This window comes from Hevea brasiliensis, chromosome 4, assembly GCF_030052815.1.
Source record: "Hevea brasiliensis isolate MT/VB/25A 57/8 chromosome 4, ASM3005281v1, whole genome shotgun sequence".
Lineage (NCBI taxonomy): Eukaryota > Viridiplantae > Streptophyta > Magnoliopsida > Malpighiales > Euphorbiaceae > Hevea > Hevea brasiliensis.
In genome coordinates this window covers 87,516,736-87,535,246 of record NC_079496.1, presented here as the reverse complement: position 1 = coordinate 87,535,246, position 18,511 = coordinate 87,516,736, and positions in this window count along the sequence as shown.

Sequence of the window (18,511 nt, the reverse complement as noted above, 5' to 3'; positions counted from 1 at the left end):
TTATGCGAGGCATTACTGTAGACCACAAAGTCTTTTCCCGACATTGGCTGTGTTAACACTGGTGCTTCTATCAACATAGCCTTCAGCCTCTCAAAACTGGCTTGGCACTTATCGTTCCAGCCAAATTTCACATTATTGTGCAACAACTTGGCCATTTGAGCAGCTATAAGAGAAAACCCCTTCACAAATCTTCTGTAGTATCCAATTAGCCCCAAGAAAATTCTGACCTCAGTTGTATTTTTGGGAGGCTTCTATTCCATCACTGCTTCTATCTTTTTGGGATCTACTCTAATCCCTTCAGCTGATACTATGTGTCCAAGGAAGGAGATTTCACTCATCTAGAAGTCACATTTGGACAGCTTAGCATACAGCTTCTTTTCTCACAGGGTTTGCAGAACAATCCTCAAATGTTCATCTTGTTCTTCCCTGGTCTTGGAATACACTAGAATATCATCAATAAAGACCACTACAAACCGATCTAAGTATGGATGGAAGATACAGTTCATAAGGTCCATAAATGCTGCTGGTGCATTAGTTAACCCAAATGGCATCACTAGAAATTCATAATGCCCATACTGGGTTCTGAATGCAGTTTTTGACACATTTGCATCCTTTACCCTTAACTGATGATACCCTGATCTGAGATCAATTTTTGAAAATATACCAGCTCCCTTCAACTGATCAAACAGATCATCAATTCTGGGCAATGGATATTTATTCTTCACAGTTACTTTGTTCAACTGTCGATAATCAAATTCTGGGCAATGGATATTTATTCTTCACAGTTACTTTGTTCAACTGCCGATAATCAATACACAATCTCAAGGTTCCATCCTTCTTCTTCACAAACAGCACCGGAGCTCCCCATGGTGACACACTGGGGCGTATGAACCCCTTATCAAGCAACTCTTGCAACTGAATTTTCAACTCCCTCAATTCAGTGGGTGCCATCCTATAAGGAGCAATAGAAATGGGTGCTGTACTCGGCATTACCTCAATAGCAAACTCGACTTCCCTTTTTTGTGGTAAACCAGGCAACTCTTCAAGAAACACATATGGGAAATCTTTCACTGTGGGTATATCACACAGGTTCGGCTTAGCCTACCTAGTATCAACCATATGTGCTAGGTAAGCTTCACAGCCTTTTCTCATCAATCTTCTTGCAACTGTGGCTGAGATAACATTGGATAGGAAATCTGTCCTTTCACCCATAACAGTGATCTCATTACCCTCAGAAGTTTTCAGAGAAATCCTCTTCAATTTGCAATCAACTATTGCCTGATGACATGATAACCAATCCATTCCCAAAATCATGTCAAACTCGTGGAAGGGCAACTCAATTAGGTCTGTCGAGAATTCATACCCCTGAATCCTCAACGGGCAACCTTTATACACCTTATTCACTACCACACTGTGGCCTAGAGGATTTGTGACCAGAATGTCTTGATCACTCTCCTCTACTGGAACTCCCCTCTCTATGGGTAGTTTGATGCAAATTTAGGAATGAGTGGATCCTGGATCCACTAATGCATGCACAGAAGTGTTATAGAGGGAAAACGTAGCCTTGATGACATCCGGAGCATCTTGCTCCTCCTGAGCTCTGATGGCATAGGCCCTGGCAGGTACTCTAGCATCTGGCCTCTCAGCTGACTCAGATGCAGGCCTCAGTGATGGACCAGCTGCTCAGGTTTACCAGGCTTCCTACCCCTTTATGGTGCAGGAGCAGGTCTGTCAGTTTGTGTTGGAGCAACTGTAGTAGTCCTCTTTGGACAATTCTTGATCTGATGTTCTATCGATCCACACCATAAGCATGCATCGATCACTCGCCAACATTCCCCCTTATGCCACTTCTAACAGTACTGACAAGCAAAAGATGCAGGGGTTGGTCCCCTAAACACCGTCCCTGGAGAGCTGCCCACTGATGGTGTGGACTAGCCTCTCCTAGGTGTGAAATGTGATTTAGGCCCCTAAGACTGACCCTGACCCTGTGGTGGTCCTGAACTCTGAGCAGGAGGACCCTTACTCTTCTTACTGGGAGCAAAAAATGCACTGGACTGACCCAGACCCCTCTTCTGCTGTCTTTCCCTTCTATTTTGTTCATTGATTTGGACCCTTTCCACTTTTTATGCAGCATCAACTAGCTTAGCAAAATCTGTGATCTCCAATGTTGTGATCATGACTTTGATGTTGTCATTGAGTCCTTCTTCAAATCGTCTGCACCTCTCTGCCTCTGTAGGGACTATCTCCCTCCCATATATACTTAGTCTGACAAACTCACGCTCATATTCTACCACTGACAATTGCCTCTGTCTCAGACTGATAAATTCTCTTCTTCGCTCTTCTAAATAAACTATGCTCACATATTTCTTCCTAAACTCTGTGAGGAAGAATTCCCAGGTGATTCGTTCCGGTTGTACCTCACTGGTTACTGTGTCCCACCACTGATATGCATCATCCTGAAGTAGGGACACAGCACCCACCAGGTTCTGCTCGGAGGTGCAGTTTAACTGTTTCAGCACTCTGATGGTTCTATTCAACCAATTTTCTGCTGTCATGGGATCATCCTCCCTCTTCCCAAAGAAGTCCACAGCCCCATGCTTTCGCAGTTTCTCCATATGAGATTTCTGTGGTACATGTGGAGGTTGTGGCTGTGGTTGTGGTGGTGGAATTGCCCCCATCATTTGTCGATAGAATTCGGTCATTTGCTGGAATAGAGCAAACTGAGGTTGGGCAGCAGCCTCAACTACTGGTGGAGCAGATTCCCCCCTGCCCCTAGATTCAGCCCTGGGTGGAGCATGACTCTCCACCTCTTCTTCAACTGCTCTTTGCGAAGCAGGATCCATATCCTATTCAAAATAAGAAAACAAACAGATCTGCATCAATGTCACCTCAACACTTACAAATGCAATGCAATGGTATGCACACTATCTAGGCCCATAAATGCCTAAATCGATGCTCTGATACTACTAAACGTGACACCCCTTACTCGTCTACAGTGTAGCCGAGCCAGTTATGCCACTCAGTGTGCCGGAGCACCAATTTATGTCTCTATTACAATTTATCCCTTTTTATTCATTTATTTTCAATTTTGATAAATCTGAATCTTTTAGTAAATTTTATAGAAAATCCGGCAGAGTGCCGGCTGTAAATTGGAAAAACAGTTCTTCTGAACCTGTTTAAAAACACTTCTAATATAATTTCCAAATCCAAACTCCATTATACAAATTTCAAGTCAATCTCAAAATCTCAATCTCAAATCACAATACTATTATCAAAACTTTTCTGTTCACTTCATCATTAGAAGCTCATTCATAAATATTTCTCAACATTTCATTTATCAACATAAATGATACAAAAAATTTCAAAAACATGAAACTTCATATATATTTACATTATTACATAATTACAGGAGTTTATAGTTACAATCCAAAACTAATACAAAATATAAATACAAAATGCTACCCCACAATCCTAATGTCCTACCATATGCACTGCAGGTGTGAGGTGACTCGGGACTCCAGATGCAAATCTGAAGACTCACCCGATCTGATGTCTGCTGGGCTCACCAGCTAGGTCTCCAGTACCTGCGCGTGGTAAAAGCGACGCGCTAAGCAATTCTGCTTAGTGGTGATAATATAAAATAAAATAAAATAAAATAAAATGAATATACAGAATGTGTGTTTACATTTTTGGTAGACTTAACTTCTAATATTATTTGCATTATTATTCGATTAAAATTTGGTAAGGTTTATTATCATTGCCCGAGTAACCCATACTAATTAACTGGACTGGATAAATGGGTAAACTGGTACTGGGTACTAAGTACCTCGGACCATCACACCATCGATCACATTGTGTCTTCCGGTGTGCAACAGAACAGCTAATAAGCTGTAATAATTATCGGGGTTAAAACCCAAGTGTAATAATTTAAATAACATAGCCAAAGGCTATTATGTCACAGAATGGCATGGGAAACCATGAAACACAGAATGGCATAAAGCCATATTCAGTACTGCTAATAGAACCCTATTGGCATGCCAAGCTATCCAAACCAATCTCGTTAGGTATACTAGGGCATTTTACACTTTTAAGTTTCTCAATTTTTAGAATTTAAGTTTTAGTGTTACTATTCCATTCATTGGTCAACAAAAATATTGACTTTTGCATAGGCAATAGGTACATTGGTTCTAATATCATCAACATACCACATTTTGCATTCAAAATTTGTTGGTATTGGTTGCTAATACCACTTCTAAGCTTAATGTCAGTTGGGCAGAATTTTCAGTTTTTATGCTATGTCTTTACTATTCCATTGGTCAATTTTGCAGTGGGAATTTGGCAAACTGATCAACATGAAAGTTGTTCCTTATTTTGTCTAGTTGCATTTCCTTTTTTGAATCACTCCATTTGGAGTTTTTTAGCTCAAGTTATGGTCCAAAAACCACAACTGGCTGGATTGAAATTTTGTCCAAAATTTCTGGACTGATCATATCTACAGTGTAATGAACAGTGACTGCAACTCATCTTTTGAATATGTTTTGCTCATAATTTGGGTTAGGTTTCTTCATGAAAGTTGTTGGTCTATATCTCAGCTTGTTTTTGGTAAAATTTCAGGTTAATTAGACCTTTCTACGCTGATTTATGGCCAAATGACCAAACACTATTCATGTAGTCATTTTGCCCAGGCAGACTGCAGGTCACCCAAATTAGGGTAAGCTTTTGGTCCACTTGGTTTGGTTTTATGGGCATAGTTTCTTCACCAAAATTATGCCATTATGTGTCTAGTTTTATGTCCAATTGGCCTTGCACCAATTGAACCTCTACAATTCAAGTTATGGCTGCCCAAACCTGCTAGACTCATGTCCAATTCTGCAGGTCACCAAGGGCAGCCACACCAAACCCAAATCCCATCACTCAACACACTTCATTTTTTATTTAAACAGAAATAAATGGTCACTAATTGACTATTAAAACCTATTTTCATCATTACATGATGAAGGTCTCATTTTCCACCCCAAACCGTAACTCACACATTACCATTCATGCATTTACATACCTTCCATTGTCCTAAGCATTGTATTAATGTTAAAGGCAGCCAAATTGCAATTTAACTCTAAGAAAACTTCAAAACTCTACTAGGTTCAAGGCTGCTCAAAATTTTGAGATGGACATACGCAAGATATTTAGCAAATTTCTTTGCAATTTTGCACTCAATTATACTTATTCAACATAAATTTGAAGAGAAACATAAGTTGAAGTCACTAACCTCTTAGGGAGCTAATCCAAAGCTTGTAAGAACTCTTTCTTTTTAATTCTTTTTGCTCCCAAAAGAATCTCCAAGGTGTAAGAACACTTTTTTGTGTTGCTAGGTTAGGGTTTTGTGGTGTGGAAGCTAGGGAAAATCAAGCTTTGAAAAGCTTGCAAATGGGTAACAATGGTGGAGGTTCACGGCAAGGAAGAGGTGAGAAAGAGAAATCTGATTTTTTGTTTCATTTTCAGCCCATTTTGTCTCTTTAAAATAAGTTGATGCCATGTGTCCATATTGGATAGGTTGGGAAAACTTTAATGACATCATTATGATGTCATAATGCTATTTTCTTTTATTTCTTCTCTATTTCTTGTCTAATTAATTTCAATTAAATTTTTAACAATATTTAATCATATTTTATGTTATATAAATTATTTATTTAACTGGACAAGTTGGCCAAAAATCATCTCTGAAGACGAAATCACCAAAATGCCCTCCGTTTGACTTAACGGGTCAAAATTGTCTGTACCGATTGAAAATTTTTTCTAAGCATTTCCTTGATATTCTAATACCATAAGAACCTCAATAACCCTTCTCTGGAGTCCCAATAATTATTTTATAATTTTTCCCCTAGGTCTAGGGCTCCTAGTTACGAGAACCGCAACTTCTCACTAGGTTACCCATCGCTAGGGCACCGGCTCATTTAACTTGGTTGTATTTTATTTCTAAAATTTTTCCTAAATTTTTCTTGTTAATATTTGAGTTAATTATGGTTCTTCACTTTAGTTTAAATATTTTTCTCGGACGTTCTAGCTTTTCGGACCGACATTGGTCAACGGAACAGTAAACTGTACGGACTAGCTAAAGTGAGGATGTTACATATTGGGAAGCATAAGAAACATTGAGTCAAAGGCCTAAGGGTGACTCAAATCAGGTTTGTACACAACTAGTTTTTAATTGATTTTATTCCGAAAATTTCATATGATTAAATGACGTTATTTTCCTTATGTATTATATTTATCAAGTATTGGATTTAATTCAATGATTATTGAAATTATTATAGTATGTATGAATTTAGCTTTGTGAAATGGTATTTCAACGATTATTGAGCATTATTGTGGATTGAATAAATTATGTTTTGGAAAATTGTGATAGAACTTGTTTTGAATTGTTATGGGCAATTTGCATGGAAAAATGCAAATTTATGATTTGAATTGTGATGAGCATAAAAATTTTTGGATATTGGAATTGACTTTGAATCGAATTGTATTGTGATTTATGCTCACTAAAAGGATTGTGATATTGTTTTATATCTTACTATAGATGCTTGATTAGGTTATTATCCGTCTCTCTCATTTGTTGAGAAGACAATGGAGTTAGTTGTGTTTTGATTATCATGATACGTGCACAGGCTTATTAGAGGTTAGATCTAAGTTTTTTATGTTATGGCCCTTTCAGAAGATTCATTATTGTGATGTGTACTGTGCACGATGATTCGACCTCTCCGACCATAGGGAGTTAGAATCACCCCGAAGATGGCCCTTTCATATTAGTCTTGTATAGTTAGTGAGATAAAGAGTGGCTTTTGAGATGAAGAATGGCTTTTGAGATAAAGAATGTTTTTGAGATAAAGAATGTTTTTAAATAGTAAAGAATTGTGATTTCAATTATGATTTATGTATAATTGATTTTATTGAAATTACCTTAAATGGTTAGCTATGATTCGATAAATTGAATTTCGTGATCAAAGTCATTTCATACAAATTATTTATGTTATTGGCAATGAATAATTTGATTTTTGGAATTTGATGAGTATCCTGATTTCCAAATTATGTGCTGTAATTTTGCTAAGGTATATTGAACTATGTTTTAAGTTATAGTTGTGCACCACTAAGTTCACCACTCAGCGATAGCTTTTTATGCTGTCGCAGGTGAAAAGAGCATAGAGCAATTGAGTAGGCTTCTTTGAAAAGACATTTAGATCAGCTCTAGGTATACCCATGTACACAGGGTTTAATGTATACATGTAATAATATGTATGTAAATTATTTGAGCAGTTGTATAAAAACTCTTGTAAAATATTTTGGTATGTAATTAAATGTAAATTATTGTGATATAAATGTTGAGTCTTGTAATCAATGAAATGTTCTTTATGATGAGATTGGCTTGAAATTGAATTGATTTGATTATTGAGATTTGAATTGTGAGTTGAAATGAAGTTATTGGAGTTGTATTTTAGAAAACATATTGGGAGTGTTTTCCTTTTCAGGTTTGAAGAACTGTTTTCTCAAAACACAGCAGGCACTTTACCGAAATTTTAAAAAAATTTTATAACACCAAATTTTAATCGATGATTTAAATTTCACGAAAATTGTTTTAAAATCCCTTGTAGTATATCTAATGGGTTATCGGTAGGCGAAGTACGGTAATTCATTAGGTGTACTACGGGATCATGTTACATCTTATGGGGGAGTAGGGTGTGACATGTTTTGTGGTATCAGAGCAATGGTTTTAAAGTAAATTTTGAACTGTGAATTTGAAATCATTTTATCAGTAACTACAACTGCTCAAATGTTTGATACATATAATACATTTACATCATAAATTTGAACTAATGGAGAGAAATCTCCTTGTCTTGCCTGTACAAGAATAGAAAATCCTATGAAAAGATATGAAAGAGAAGAATGAGACAATAGAACAGTTTGTGATGGTAGAAGTATAAGTTGAGGCCGCAGCTCCTTAGAGTGTCAAAGGCCCGACTGTACCAGTTTTACCGGTACAAATTACTGCACAAATGGCCCAGCAAATGGCCACTTTCTTTCAATAAATGGCTGATACTCTGTCAGCTCAAGCTCAAGCATAAACCCAACCCCCACAAGGGCAATATGAAATAGAAAAGAGGGAGAGACCTATGGGTCAAAGCTCGAATAGTAATTTGGGAAAGAGAAAAGAATTTGAGGAACCCCGAGCTCAGGGATATGACAGAGGCAGATCATCAGGGCAGAGAACACCAAGATCTAGTCGTCGAACAACCAGAAGTTCCTATTCTGCCCGTTTTTGCCATGTTTGTGGTAAGCTATATGGAGGTATTTATCATAAGGCCTCTGGAGCTTGCTACAATTATGGAAAAATTGGACATTTTGTTAAAGAATGTACTAGAGCACCTCGATCTACTCTCCAAAGTTCATAGACAATCAGTAAAGGTCGAGATAGAAATAGAGTTGGTACTCCTCACAACCATAACATAGTGAATCAACCCGAACATAGTAGCGCATCAGTTAGAGCGTCCACTATGCGCCAAGGGAAAAAAACAGAAACTTCGGATGTAGCTGCTGGTAAGTTCTTAACTTTTGAAAGAAATAATGAGTTATTATTTGATCCCAGCACTACTTATTTGTTTGTTAGTGTTAGAACTATATGTTCTGTTGTTATTCCTTTACATGGGAATAAATTTTGATGCAGTAGTGATTAGTCTTTTAAGATAAGGAATGTGATAATAAGTGAAATTAGTTTTGGAAGAGTTTATCAACGAAAAGTATTTTCTAACACACCATAAATTATAAAGCTAAACGACAAGCCTACTTAATGTAAGGCAAGAGGACATAAAAGTAAGTTACAATAATAGAATTGCTTTAGATGAGGGCAAAGATGTTACTGTTAGTAATTGTTAATGGATATTGTAATCAGAATAAGATTCGAATATCAGTAAATTTGAAAAGGATAAAATATAGGAAAATTTGATCTATTAGGATGTATCATAGTAACTATGCAATGTTCTTGATGTTTGTATTGTAAGCTGTAGATTACAGTACCAACATGGGATTATTATGTAGAGCTACGTGCTTCCTCGTGGTACAATAAAATAAGAATATTTGTAAGTAATCTATAAATTGATACAGTTACGCCAGAATAGAGTACTATTACGAAAAATAAATGTGAAAATTTTAGTCAGAAATTTAAAACTTCAAAACTAGCCTATCGAAAGACTACACTTGTAAGGTAGCTAGAGTCGGTGACTCAGTTACATTAATGTGAACTACCTGTACCACAGTAATTGCTATAAGCTTAGAGATATCAGTATAACTTATCATCCTCAGACGGATGGACAATTGAAATGAGTAATTCAGGTAAATTCTGAAACTCCTTGAGTTCCTGTAAATAATGAAATGAAATGATAATAATAACCTATAATATATGATAAGCCCTCGAGAATATACTGAGAACTTGTGTCATTGAATCCTAGGTGAGATGGGATAGATACCTCCCACTAACAAAATTTGTATACAATAATAAGTGTCAAGTTAGCATACAAACGGTATCCTATGAAACACTGTAAGGGAAAAAGTGCAGAACACCAGTACGTTGAACTGAGTTGGGAAAAGATATCTAGACATTGATATAGAGTCTTATAATTATTTTGATATTTTTGTCAGAAAAGAATGATTTAGGTATTTGAAAATATATTTATAAGTTGTAGTGCTATTCCCTCTGGAAGCAAGAATAAATACCTTTCATTGATGGAGTTGGTGTATAGTGATATTTATTAAATAAGCATGAAGACACCAAGGTATAAGGTCTTGTATGAGATAAATGCAGAATACCTAGACAAAGGGTAATTTAACAGAGTTAGAATTGGTAAAAGAGATTGAAGGACCAGTAAGGATTCCAGTATGAGAAATCAGAGAACTAATGAATAATAGACTTTCATGAGTAGAAATAATAATGGCAAAAGAAAACAATGATGGGAGAGTGAATAAAATTATGAGATAACGATATTCTTAGTTCTTTGAATCCGATGAATTTCGAGGACAAAATTCCTTTTTAGAGGGGAAGAGTTGTAACACCTTCATTTTCATAGTCCGTACGTCCTATTGTTCCGACAGCTAATGTCTGCCTCAGAAAGTCAGAATGTCTAGAACTACACTCCAGTGATAGTAAACAAGCATAAAATAATGAAATATGTGATGAGAAAAATTAAGGAAAAAATAAAAGAGAGAAAATGAAACTAAGTTAAACGAGCCGGCACCACAGCGATGGGTGACCGCACCGGGAAGGCTGTTGCTGACCGCAGGACTGCAACCCTCGGAATTAAATTTCGGGACATAAGTAAAGGTTTATTGAAATGTAATTGACACTAGAAATGTCAAAGGAAAAATAATAAATTAGTACAAAGAAAAACGAAAAATCAAGAAATAGACAAAAATTGGTGTTACCGAAAAATCGGGAATATAACCCGAAGTGGGGCATTTTAGTCATTTGACACCTAGAGTTGACTTTTGACCTCAATTTCCATTAAAAAAAAGTGGTATTACACTTTGAAAATGTCATGAAAAATAAAAATATAGTACATTATTTAAATAGTGAAAGAAATAAGGCAAATGTGCAAATTATGGAACTTTAACTAATTAAATCATTAATTTATGGTTAGTGCTCTACTAAGTGGGATTAGTGGACATATAAAACCAAGTGGACAGCATGCAAATTCACTTTCTTCCTCATTTTTTTCACTTTGCTGAATTGCTTTCTCAAGTTCTTCCACGGCCAAATGTTCTTCCAAGCTTCCTCCATGGCCATTCATGCATAAGCTCAAATCTACCATGATTCAAGCCATATCACTTCAAACTCCCTTCATTAAAAGTGGTCTTCACACCATGGGCAGTATGTGGGCAGCAAAAACAGAGGAAATTCCATAGATATTTGAAGGTCAAGTTGATGTTAGTACTTAATCTTTCCATTTACCTTCACTAATCCTTGTGTTGAGCTTTGGGTAAGTTGAATTGCTAAGAAAAATTGAGGACATGATGAGTATTGGTGAACCTTAGTTTTGGCAGCCATGAAAATGCATGGTTAGTGACTTATTCTTATATGTATTTGATGTGAATTAAGGTTGATTAACTCAAATAAAAGTGGTAGTAGGTTAGTGTTCAAGTATGTGCATGTTAGTGCTTGAATTAAGGGTTTGAAATGGGACCTTGATGCTTTGGCAAACTGCCATGTTTGACAGCCTATAATATCATGAATTTGTGTGTGTGAATATGAAGTTTATTAATGAAATATGATGGTGTTGAATTGTGGGTAGTTTGTATAATTGCCATGGAAGTGTATGTGTAAAATAAGTGTTGATGTACATTGAGTTTGGGTCGATGTGAATGTTGGACTTTAGTGGTGAATTGTGTGCATTGAGCACTTAAATGTTCTGCCCAATATGCTTGCTGGAATTGTGTTTAGTATTTGTAGAAGTGCTATGAATAAATAATGATGTCATGAGGAGTAGGAGGAATGTCAAATTGGAAGTGTAATTGGTAAGTGATGAAGAATGTGTAGTAGGGCAGTGTATGTTTTAGCTTAGAACCTTAAGTGTGTGACTCCAATTAGTATGAGACCAATTGGAGGTGAAACTAGGCACAAAATGTGCCAACTTTCATGAAGGAAGCTTACCTAAATTCTATCCACAAAGTGACATAAAAATTGACCAAATCCGGAATAGGTAAGTGCAGGCCAGAATTTTTTACCATATAAATAGTGGTTATTAGAAGGACCATAACTCACTCAAAACAGGTCCAATTGACCTGAAATTTTTACCATAAATATTTTAGATATAGATCTACAATTCTTATGAAGACACTAAAGCCCAGAAGTGGCCATAACCAAGCCAAATAGCTTGCACAAGTTCGGGTACCAAAACTGGCCGAAGTGAAAATGACCTAAAAATGACCTAAGCCTACCATTTTATAGCATTCTGTCCAGCATTGGTAAATTGACCATATCTTGGTCTACACAACTCAGAATAACCTGAAATTTTTCCCTGCGTGTAATAAGATATAGACCTACAAGTTTGTAGCTTGGACCGAAACCCGAAAACTGAGGGAACTAGGTCGTCTGGCTAAGTCAAAATAGTACACCGAAATCCGGTAAATTGCAATAAAATGCAATACACTTGAAAATAAAATTGGTAACGTATACCAACACTAAAGGGCTCTAAAATGTGACATATTGGGAACATTAAAATTAATTCACCTAGAGTGCATTAAAGGTCAACATTATAGGTTGACTAATGAAATGAATTGAAGGGAATAGTATCAAGAAAATTTAGATAATGGATTTTATTGTTAGAAACAATTTAACTGAGTACTGAAACACTTTAAATTGTGTGTTTCAGTTGAAAAGGATATTGGGAAGCATAAGGAACATTGAGTCAAAGGCTTAGGGGCGACTCAAATTAGGTTTGTGCACAATTAGTTTTTAATTGATTTTATTCTGAAAATTTCATATGATTAAATGACGTTATTTTCCTAATGTATTATGTTTATTAAGTATTGGATTTAATTCAATGATTATTGAAATTATTATAGTATGTATGAATTTAACTTTGCGAAATAGTATTTCAACAATTATTGAGCATTGTTGTGGATTGAATAAATTATGTTTTGGAAAATTGTGATAGAACATGTTTTGAATTGTGATGGGCAATTTGCATGGAAAAATGCAAATTTATGATTTGAATTGTGATGAGCATAAAAATTATTGGATATTGGAATTGACTTTGAATCGAATTGTATTGTGATTTATGCTCACTAAGAGGATTGTGATATTGTTTTATATCTTACGATAGATGCTTGACTAGGTTATTACCCGTCTCTCTCATTTGTTGAGAAGATAATGGAGTTAGTTGTGTTTTGATTACCATGGTACGTGCACAGGCTTAGATTCTCCTCTTATTAGAGGTTAGATCTAAGTTTTTTATGTTATGGCCCTTTCGGAAGATTCATTATTGTGATGTGTACTGTGCACGATGATTCGACCTCCCCGACCATAGGGAGTTAGAATCACCCCGAAGATGGCTCTTTCGGATTAGTCTTGCATAGTTAGTGAGATAAAGAATGGCTTTTGAAATAAAGAATGGCTTTTGAGATAAAGAATTGTTTTTGAGATAAAGAATGTTTTTGAATATTAAAGAATTGTGATTTCAATTATGATTTATGTATAATTGATTTTGTTAAAATTACCTTAAATGGTTAGTTATGATTTAATAAATTGAATTTCGTGATCAAAGTCAGTTCATACAAATGATTTATGTTATTGGCAATGAATAATTTAATTTTTGGAATTTGATGAATATCCTGATTTCCAAATTATTTGTTGTAATTTTGCTAAGGTATATTGAACTATGTCTTAAGTTATAGTTGTGCACCACTGAGTTCACCACTCAGTGATAGCTTTGTATGCTGTAGCAGGTAAAAAGAGCATAGAGCAATTGAGTAAGTTTCTTTGAAGAGACATTCAGATCAGCTCCAAGTATACACATGTACACAGGGTTTGATGTATGCATGTAATAATATGTATGTAAATTATTTGAGTAGTTGTATAAAAACTCTTATAAAATATTTTGGTATGTAATTAAATGTAAATTATTGTGATATAAATGTTGAGTCTTGTAATCAATGAAATGTTCTTTATGATGAGATTGGCTTGAAAATGAATTGATTTGATTATTGAGATTTGAATTATGAGTTGAAATGAAGTTATTGGAGTTGTATTTGAGAAAATATATTGTGAGTGTTTTCCTTTTCAGGTTTGAAGAACTGTTTTCTCAAAACACAGTCGGCACTTTGCCGAAATTTTGAAAAAATTTTATAACACCAGATTTTAATCGATGATTTAAATTTCATGAAAATTGTTTTAAAATCCCTTGTTGTATATTTAATGGGTTATCGGTAGTCGAAGTACAATCATTTATTAGGTGTACTACGGGATCATGTTACATCTTACGGGGGAGTAGGGTGTGACACAAACCTTCATGGCTGCCAAAAATGGATAAATTCATATCTCACTATTTTTTTTCATTTCTCTTCACCAAAGTACTCACCCCAACCTAAATACAAGGTTTACTGAAGCTAGGGAGAAGATTTGGACACTTACCACTTGAGAGCTTCCTTCAAACTTCACCAAATCTTGTTTTTCTTGTTGCCAATATCTTCCCCAAGATAAGTAGGCAAGCTTTAATGAAAAAACCAAGTGGGAATAATGGCTAAATCAAGGTTGCATGGTGGAGGAGCTCATTCGGCCATCGAGTTCTTTCATGGAGGTTCACTTCTGCTGGTTTTCTTTCAAGGTTGAAGATGATAATTCTGCCCACAAATGGCTTAGATAGGTTTCCCAAGGCTTGAGTTAGTGGAGCACTAACTTTAAATTAAATGTTTAATTATTTGAATTTCCATTATTTACACATTTATCTCCCCTTTTTCACTATTTACATAATGTATCATAATTTAATTTTTCATGACATTTCTAAAGTGTAATATCATTTATTTTTAATGGACATTGAGGTCAAAAGGCAACTCTAGGTGTCAAATGATCACAATGCCCCTATTCGAGTTATATTCCCGATTTTTCGATAACACTGAATTTTGTCTTTTTCTCGATTTCTCGTTTTTCTTTGTACTAATTAATTAATTTTTCTTTGATATTTCTAATGATATTTATACTTCAATAAGTCTTTTATTATGTCTCGAAACTAAATTCCGAGGGTTCCCTGTAGTCCTGGAGTCGGCTATTACCTGCGCCATAACTTCCCCGTGCGGTCACCCATCGCTGCGGTGCTGGCTCGTTTAATTTAGTTACATTTCATTGCTATTTTTTTTTTGTTTTTCTTGTATTTTCCTTTCTTGTATTTCATTATTTTATGTCTCCTCACTAACATTTAAATGTAGTTCTAAGCATCCTAGCTGTCCGGACAAATACTGGTTATCGGAACAGTAGAATGCACTATCAAATATAGGGGTGTTACAATTCTCCCCCCCTTAAATAAATTTCATCTCAAAATTTTATCTGATTCTAGTCGCTGAACAACTGTGGTTGCTGCCTCCTCATATCTTCCTCTCGTTCCTAAGTAACTTCCTGGTCTGAATGATGGTCCATAACACCTTAACCAAATGTATACATTTATTTCTCAGCTGCTTCACCTCATGCACTAAGATCTTTATGAGTTTCCCCTTCATACGTTGAATTTAAATTCATTTTACCTTTTTAGAGGTAAGCAATTTTGTGTACTAATGAATCCACTCTTTCTAGGATCTGGTGTGATCCTATGGAGTGAGAATTCAGTTTTTCTCCTTTCTATATGATCGTATAATCTTCTTTCCTTTGAATTTGTGTAAGACTTTTAACAATCTAATATAACTTTTACTTTGTTTATATAGCACTAATCTTTTCTTACTATCGTTTTGTCTAATATTTCGATTCATATTTCCTTTTTGAACGACCATTGAGGTCATGTTAAAATTATTTATCTAATTATTGATCCTCTGACCATTCTAGTAAACAATCTTACTTATATTTGTAATATTTCTTTGTTATAGCTGAACCAACTGTTCAAATTTTTACTTCCACAACTCTTTTTATCTAATAATATTATATAACCTACTTCCTTTTGTACTAAACTATAACCTTTCGATATTCTAACTTTTGAGTTTTAAATCCCTAAGTAGGATTTTCAAACTCATTTCCAACAATAAAATTCTGTCCTGGCATAACTATACCAAAACAGACGCCGTTGGCAACTATTCTCATCTTGGTGTACTATCGAGTTGTCACACCCTACCCCTCCGTAAGGCATAACATGATCCCGTAGTATACCTAATGAATTACCAACTTCGTATACTGATAACCCATTAAATACACTACAAGAGATTTTAAAACTTTTCTTACTTCTTTTTACAGTGGTGAGCACTATTGACAGGTTTTAGAAAACTTTTTTTTTAACTGAAGTGAAACCAAATAACACATTTAAAGTATTAATAATTTCTGTAAAAATTTTGGCAGAGTGCCATCTGTATTTTGAGTAAAACAGTTCTTCAAAAACCTGTAAAAAGCACTTCAAATATATAATTCCTCAATCTCAAACTCCAATAAATTTGTTCAACATAATAAATTTCTCAACATTATCAATTCAGTTCAACAACCAATTTTCCAGTGTTTCCAAAAGCTGAGATAAGATAAATATTCCACAATATTTTTACAAGCCAAAATAATTTACAATTTTAGTTTACAACTGCTCAAGACCAAGTACAATATATACATACACTATAGTGGCTAGTAAGTCACACACATACACAATTAGTGATGAGCCTAGTAAGTCACACACATACACAAGTTATAACCTAATTAAATATGATTTAATTAATTAATTAAAGAGTTTAATTGATTAATTAGATAGGTTTGGTTTGCAATTAGTTTGCAAAGTCCCTAGCATGACTTGTAACCAAATCTAGATTATTGGATGTATAATATAAGTTATATTTATATTTAAAGTATTTAAATATGAATTTAATTAATGAGAAATTAATTAATAGAGATTAATTAATTTATTTATATTTGATATAAATTAATTAGAAGAAGAAAAATAATTATTTTGGGTTGAGAACTCAAAATTAAGACACAGGGGCATTTTGGTCATTTTGCAGTGTGACACGTGGCACCATGAGATGGTGACACATGGCATAACACATAAGCTTGCCAAATGTTTTTTTTTAATCATGTAAGATGATTAAAATCAAGATTACATATAGGTTTGACACTTGGCACAATGTGATTGGGTCACTTAAACCTAGAGCTAATCAAAGGGTGACATGTGGCAAGGGTTTAATGTGTTAACCTAGATATTTAAGTGTTGTTATGAGAAAATAAAATACAACCAGCAGCCACACTCCTTGGTCACGCCATTTTGCAGCCCTCCCTCTATTCTTCTTCATCTCTCATCAATTCAAAGAGATTAGCCATCAATCTCTTGAATTAAGAACACTAGAAAGTGTTTCTAGTGTCCTGTTTACATCTCTAATCTCTTAAAAGGCAGAACTTGAATTTCTAATTAATAGAAAAGGCTTTAGAAGCTGTTCAAGGGCTGCCATAGGTGTTTTTGGTGTGGACAAGCTAGAGGGACAACATCTGGTGTCCTGAAGACGAATCTCAAAGGCGCAGACATTTGCGATTGCATCAAGAGGTTAGTGTAATCATTCTTGATTTAATATAGGGTTCTAAAATTAATCTGATTAATTTTAAAATCTTAAATGGCAAATACATATCCAAAAACATATTAAAAGAGTTTTAATATGTTGTTTATCATTGAAATTAAATAGATAAAAATAAATCTTGCATGGTGCATGTGACCCAAAGTGAAAATTTTTGAATTCAATGGTATAAACTTGTGTTTTTCACGCTTCTGTTCCTTCAATTGGTATCAGAGCCACTATATTTTCCATTTAGATTGTTGATTATATGATTTCATATGAGCCAATGAACCTAGGGCTTAACTTACCTTTTCTTCCAAACCTCAGTACTTTCTTCCACGGTGACACCTTGAGGAACACTTTATCGCCAACCGCATATTCTATTTCTTTTCTCTTCAAGTCGGCATAGGATTTCTGTCTGTCTGAGGCAACCTTCAGATTGGCTTTGATTAGCTTTACTTTCTCCTCAGTCTGTTTCACCAGGTCTGGCCCTACTAATTTGTCTTCACCCAATTCAGTCCAGCACACTAGACTTCTACATTTTCTCCCATACAGTGCTTCATACGGGGCCATTTGGATACTAACTTGGTAGCTATTATTGTATGCAAATTCTGCCAGTGGAAGGTATCTATCCCAACTTCCCTACAACTCAATGACACAACTCCTCAGCATATCCTCAAGGACCTAACATATATTTCATGTTATTATTATCATTTTAGTTCAATATTTGTATTAATTCAATTGGTTCAATTGTTTACATGGATTACTCTTTCTGATTGCCCATCCGTCTGAGGATGGAAAGTTGTACTGAAGTGGAGTTGTGTACCCAATAACTCATGCAACTTCTTCCAAAATCTTGATGTAAACCTTGGGTCTCGATTAGATATGATGGAAAGTGGAATTCAATGTAGTCTAACTATCTCACTGATATACAATTCTGCTAACTTCTCCAGTGAGTAGTCAGTCCTAACTGGCAGAAAGTGTGCTGACTTCGTCAATCTATCTACTATCACCCATACTGCAACATACTTCTTTTGGGTGAGAGGTAGACCACTTACAAAATCCATGGTGACCCGGTCCCATTTCCATTCAGGTATGTGTATAGGCTGTAGCAAACCTGATGGAACTTGATGTTCTGCCTTAACTTGCTGACATGTCAAGCATTTAGTCACATTGTCAGCCATGTCCTTCTTCATACCAGGCCACCAATACTGAAGCTTCAGATCATGACACATTTTTGTACTTCCTGGGTGCATAG